This window comes from Sceloporus occidentalis, unplaced genomic scaffold, assembly GCF_023333645.1.
Source record: "Sceloporus occidentalis isolate IW3139 unplaced genomic scaffold, rSceOcc1.0.p SCAF_11, whole genome shotgun sequence".
NCBI classification, from domain to species: domain Eukaryota; kingdom Metazoa; phylum Chordata; class Lepidosauria; order Squamata; family Phrynosomatidae; genus Sceloporus; species Sceloporus occidentalis.
The window spans coordinates 22,901,391-22,908,043 of record NW_028316991.1 but is presented as its reverse complement, the minus strand read 5'-3'; the positions used below and the strand labels follow the sequence as shown (position 1 = coordinate 22,908,043).

Sequence of the window (6,653 nt, the reverse complement as noted above, 5' to 3'; positions counted from 1 at the left end):
CTTGATTTTTTTTTTCAGCCATTGTTAAACAAATCATAATACACACCATCCATAAGAGATCCTACACTTGGGTTACTGAAGGTGGGAACAGACTGAATGAATCATTCAAACGGAATTGTTACGAGTGAACATTTATTAATAAAGAACCTCCACATGGGTATTTTGTACCTAGAAACTTAGAGCTTTTAAAAAAAAATAATTATATTATTCTTCTTTAAGTAGGAGCATCTGGATGCTTATCAAGCATTTTGTCACCAATCCCTGGCCAAGAGAGATGTTCATTTTCGTTCCTTTACTAAACTTTCCATCCTCCTTAGGATTGTTTGGGCAAATTGCATTCAACAAAAAAATGTCCAATCTCATCATGCTTTGTTGCCCCCTACAAGACATTTGGCCATCTTAAGCCCATAAAACAGAGCCACCTGAGCTGTACTACAGGATCCAGGCCCAATAGATGTCCATGAGATGGAATTGTTGCTCAACGAACCACCCAATAAACATAAGTGGTTGAGAATCCAAATCAAGTAAATGGCGGCATCTAAAAGCAAAAAATAACTCCCAAAAACCTCCTACAGACATTTCCTCATACGCTCCAACTCTGTCCTTACATAACTCAGGAAACAATAAATACGTCAGAAGTGGGGCGCAAGAAGACGTGGAAAAAATAAAAACAACAATTACAGTGTAATATGTTAAAGCACAAGTAATACGTAAGTGTTAAAGATTGATAAGAAGATACTGCACCATTTGTGGTTATTTACTTATATTTCAGATCCTAAGAAGAATCTGAGTTCCTTTTTGATGAGCCTCTTTAACAGTTACTTTTGTGAGTGCACCTAACACACTCACCTATTACTTGTGCTTTAACATATTACACTATTATTGTTGTTTTTATTTTTTCCACGTGTTCTTGGGCCCCACTTCTGACGTATTTATTGCTCACTAAAATCGCTATCAATGTGTACCGGTAGCGGACCTGGTACATCCAGCCTTATTGCCAAGAACGCTCTCAAACAGACAACCAGAAAAACTGGTGAACCCTACTCTTTTGATTTGCCTCTCTCAGGTGTAGTCATGGCCTCCATCCCCTTGTTGCTCCAGGGGCTCCTAGCCTTGCCAAAGACACTCGTGTCTCCAGGTACAGACACCTTGCCTACCTCTGCCTGGCATGTCAGGACAGAGACTGAAAATCACTCAAACTGACCGCTATTTACTTTACGAACAAATAAAGAGACGTTTTATTTCTTAAAAAATGTACAAAAAGAGCCCCTTCATTTGTACGTATTTACAGCCCACTGTTTATACCGTCCTTGCCTTTATTTTTCTCTGAAGGCTTCTCTCTACCGCCATACTCCTCCATCCTCTCCCTTCTTCCGTCCTCTCGATACATAAAGCTATCACAACCTAAAATGAACAAAAGCAGAGCAGAAGCCAGAAATAACATCCGGAGACAGCATATTTTTGTTTGTGATGAAGTCTTCTAACATCAAGAGCTCCGAGTCACATTCTTATAATGAAAATCATAAAAATAAATAAAATGGAACCCAACTAGGTATCAGAAGTGGTCACATTCCTAAAATTCACTTTCTATTTGCCTGCTAGAAAAAGAAATCTTGACAAGGGCATTGCTCCTACTGTGGTCGGGAGACATGAGTTGTTATGACAGCAACTGTGTGCTTGAAATCTACTAATTTCAAAGCGTGTCACTCACAGACCATATCGGCATCTAATTTTCTATCCGGAGAAAGAGATGATTCTTCACAGATATTCCCGTTTCCCCTTGTGTCTTTCACGCCAGACCTGCTGGCATTCTACCGCTGATCTCTCATGCAATTATAAAATAAATTCGGGCCTATGAGGAAAGGGTGTTTCCTTCCTGTCGTGTTCGATTGGTGTCACTCGCGTTGTTCATATTACATTCAAAAACAGCCATTTTTTTTTTTTTGAACGCTGACAGAAAAGGGGATTTTTTTAAAATGCGAACTAATAACTTCTGCCATCTGCTTTAATGAGTTCATTAATGATTAACGGATCAATTTTCTGATTAAAGAAATTATCTGCATAAATTTACACTTATCAGCTGGAGGAAAATTATAAACCCAGTGCTATTTTGGTGAAAGGATTTTACATTTTAATTCTACAGTTTTATATCTTTTTTTTTTTTTTGTAAAGAGGGACTGTCGCATTGAAGATTATTCATAATCAGAAATATTTAATCTATATGCAACGTATTAATTATGTTTCTATATTAATGTATAGCAGAAGCATTATTAAACACTCATCTACGGACACCAGACAAGCCAGAAGGCTTGTTTTTCCCTCAGAAATCTCATGGTGCTGCCACAACCACAAGGGATTCTGGGTAGGTGCATGCAAATAAGGTCAACAATTATCACCTACGAGTCCCTAGAAATCCCTTAAATCCCTTGAAAGTAATTGCCCGCTGTACAAGAAGCCCCGAGGTTCGTGCTTCGCTGTGAAAAAACAAAAAAGTGCCAGTGCCAAAGTGCCATAAGGCCAGAGAGGTCCCTTCTTCGTTTTTTTTCTGGGATCGCACTCCTGAAGTATATGCGGCCCCCCCCTTCCTTCTCTCCCCGACCATAAGGCCTGCAGGAGGGTCAGATCTTCTTGGGTTGGGGGCCCACTGAACTAATTGTTTAGAGGCCGGGGACCGCTTGAAAGAGCTACCTAACGCTTTCCCTCATCGCTTCTTGGCCTTTTGGCTAAGATCAAGTGTAGTTCCTCTTTAAGAAGGGGGGGGACTATGCTGATCCTCTGGCCTTAGGGTTCGGGATAGCAGATGGAGCCCGAGGTGAAATTGCCCTGGCAGAAATGCTGGAGTCACCGTGTGTGGTATTGCACGCCACTGCACACGTTGAGCGCACGTTTCCACTGGCGGCCTGTCAGCACTACTTTTACCCCAGGTACCATCTGGTCCTGGCGTTAAGTTTTTATTTTTGAATCTGGCAGGCCAGCAATGGTCTACCCCTAAATTATTTTTCTTTATTTATATAATACACTTCGTTTTCACGAGTGCCCATTAATTTGCCCCCCTTTTCTGATTCACGGTTTGAAATTCACAGCTTATGGCCCTCACGATTCTATGGCACACGTATTTGTACCACGTTTTTGGACACTGTTTTCTTTTTAAGAGGCACTGAAGCCTAGACTTTGCTGGAGGACGATTGGGAGCCTTCTGGCCCCTTCCTCTCTCTACAAAACCAGCAAGGAGTCTCACTCTTCGGGGTGAGACTCAAGATCCGACCCTCCCATGGGGGGGGTTGGAATTTGTCCGAGGACTCCTTCCCTCACCAGAAAAGCCAGACATTTAGGGGACCATGGCTTTTTAGTGTTTGTCTTGTGTCTGTCCATCCTAAACAGTCTTGTAAAAAAAAAACCCAATACTAGGGGCCTATAAACACCCTCAGGGCTTCATGCATTCCTAGCCCTAGAGCCAAACGACTAAGCTTCACCTTCTCTCACAGGTGCTTACTTGATCTTAGCCAAAAGACCAACAAGCATTAGCCAGATCATCACTCACAAACAGCTTAATTTTTTGCAATCGCTTCTTACACTTCTTATTTTATACCAAGAAGGCTCAGGACCCCAGCATTCTTAACTATTCACCAAAGTCAGAAAGCCACATGCAATGGGTGCTTTCAAGCCTTGCTAGCCTTTCATCATCCCAGCCAGGAAAGTGCAGGAAGGTGCAGCAAGCACCTTGGTAAACTTCTTCCTTAATAGGATCCAGCAGCATGAGGCTATGATACTTACTTAATCCGTGAGGCTTGGGATAGCCAAGAAATACCATTACATAAGTTATGGTGGGTAAAGGTGATGAAAAACTCTTCCATTTAAAATTAAGGGGGTAGTAGAAGTATTATTAAACACTCATCTACAGACACCAGACAAACCAGAAGGCTTGTTTTCCCCACAGAAATCTCATGGTGCTGCCACATCCGCAAGGGATTCTGGGTAGTCACATGTAAATAAGGTCAACAATTTGCCTCTATATCCACTTTATACATGGATCCCTTGAAAGTAATTGCCCGTTGTACAAGACAGCCTTTAGATAAAACTCGGGTAAGAGGTGCATGTGCCTACCCAGAATCCCTTGCGATTGTGGCAGCACCATGAGATTTCTGAGAGAAAAACAAGCCTTCTGGCTTGTCTGGTGTCTGTACATTACTGTTTAATAATACTTCTACTACCCCTTAATTTTAAGTGTTTTTCTCATCACCTTTACCCATAACTTATGTAATGGTATTTCTTGGCTACCCCAAACCTCAAGTATCACAGCCCATTAAGGGTGATGTTTTGAGAGGTTGTGTTGCATGTTTGAGGCTGTCTCTGGAGCCTGTAATGAGCTGATTGCTGTGTTTAGCTCGTTAACCATTCATTCTGGCTGGGTATCTGTGGTAAAGCTGGACTGAGTAACTCTTCAGCCAGGCTGCATCTTCCTGGCTGGGACAATGAAAGGCTAGCAAGGTTTGGAGGGACCCATTGCATGCAGCTTTCTGACTTGGATGAATAGTAAAGAAAGCTGTTGTCCTCCTGAGCCTTCTTGGTGTAAAATAAGAAGTGTAAAAAGAAATTGCAAAAAAAAAAAAACCTGTCCATGAGTGATGATCTGGCTATTGCATCTCTTACCTGAGTTTTGTCTGTACAGCGGGCAATTACTTTTAAGGGATCCATGTATAAAATGGATACAGAGGCAAAAGGTGATAATTGCTAACCTTATTTGCATGTGCCTACCCAGAATCCCTTGTAGTTGTGGCAGCACCATGAGATTTCTGAGGGAAAAACAAGCCTTCTGGTTTGTCTGGTGTCTGTAGATGAGTGTATAATAATGCTTCTACTACCCCTTAAATTTAAGTGGAAGGGTTTTCCACCACCTTTATCCACCATAACTTATGTAATGGTACATTAATGTAGAAATCACCTCTGTTATGTTGAGGGTTTGTTTAAGTCCCAAAGCGACCATCAGGCAAATGTCCTTTGGTTTCTTTCACTTAGCGCAAATTCTGTTTGTTCGACCAATTGAAAGTGTCCTTGTTTGTATGTGAAAGCTGCTATCTTGCTTGCCACCTCACATATTTTAAATTGTTGCCTTGCCCTGGGATATTTGTTGTGATAGCTTTACAGATGAGTTTTAATGAATTTTGTTTAATTCGATAATAAGTACAAATGTCCAAAAATGAGGAGGGAGCCCAACAAAAAAAACCCAAAAAACAAAGGAGAAAGCTCCAAATTGTTCCTCACTCTCTCCTTTTATCTCTACCTTCTCCAATGTAAGAAATTATGACCCTCTTACAGGGTTATTCTTTTAGGGAATGTGTGACGAATAAAGCACAAATACAAGCGTATAGAAAAATGTATATTGATATTGAACTAGGCTACTGTTACAGGTTATAAAACATATAACATACAGAAAACATTTGATAATAATACAAAACAAAAGGGATACTTAAGCACATTCTTGGGAAACCTCTCTCAGCTCACAGGCTTCTCCCGAACACCATCTTGCGCAGCTTCGTTCTGAGTCTCCTGACCCAGGACACTTCTGTTTGCTGCGCTCTCCTTTCTCAGACTCTCTTTTCTCCCTCTTCTTTCTCTCTTACTCTTCTTTCTCCGACTCTTCTTTCTCTCCGACTCTCCTTTCTCAGACTGCTCTTTCTCTCAGAATCTTCTTTCTCTTGCAGCCCCTAACTAGTCATCCCAGAATTCCTTGTACCTCCCAGAAAGTGGTTCACCCAACACCTCTTTTCAGACATTTCCTGTATGACCCAATTACGGAGGAGACAGGTAGTCTATGCAAACATGCACACAGTTATGTTAATATACATCGGCTTCAGTTGTCTGACCCCCTGGGGGGTATCCCACCTCTGTTGGAGCCTTTGTTCCAAACCCTTTGTAATGCATTACTATGCAAATTACCTTACATTGTAAAACCAGATATCTCACCTTATAGAAACCCAAATCATCCCCAAATCATTATGCAATCAATGTCCTATGTTAAAGGCACCCTTCATTTCTTACACCAACAACTGATTCCGTGTCTCCACTTCCTTGTCCAATAGGGGGAAAGAGTTTGTCCCCGTGCACGGAGGCTCCACCCTATGGCAGAAGAGCGCTGAAGAGGAGAGAAGAATGCTGAGACAGGGGGGAAGCGGAGACACGGAACCAGAGACAGAGAAATGGGTTGTCGGAGAAGTTAAGGACAGAGTAAGGAGAGCGTAGAGTAGTAGAAAAAAACAAAACAAAAATGTGTCCGAGTGGTTTTTGGTCCACATGCACGTGTCTAGTAATCGGTCTCAGGTACAAGAGGCTAATGCACAGGCTGCTGAAGCAATGAACAGCAAGATCAGGAAGTGGGTTACAACTTGGACAGACAGTAGGATTGTAATACAATAAAAACATATAATGTGGCAATGTTAACATGGAATGTTATGGAAGATTAGAACCATTCATGGGAAAAACACAGGTTCTTCAGTTCTCCGATTTGTTGGATCAGGGTCCTGAAACTCCCCACTCCCTGCTCATTTCCCCCTTAAATATTAATATGTCTCGCAACGTCAGCAGGTAGTCCTGGCCGCGTCCCGCAACGGTAGGCTCCGGCTAGCCAGAGCCCAAAAGTTCCCAGGTATGTTTAG

General features: G+C 41.9%; 1 non-coding gene across 1 annotated transcript; it reads left to right on the top strand.

Annotated features, from left to right (window-relative positions):
• The first annotated feature begins 2,703 nt into the window (after positions 1–2,703).
• LOC149305699 (U2 spliceosomal RNA) lies at positions 2,704–2,885 on the top strand. Its single transcript, XR_016271756.1, has one exon. It is a non-coding gene; the product is annotated as a U2 spliceosomal RNA (small nuclear RNA).
• Positions 2,886–6,653: the final 3,768 nt, after the last annotated feature.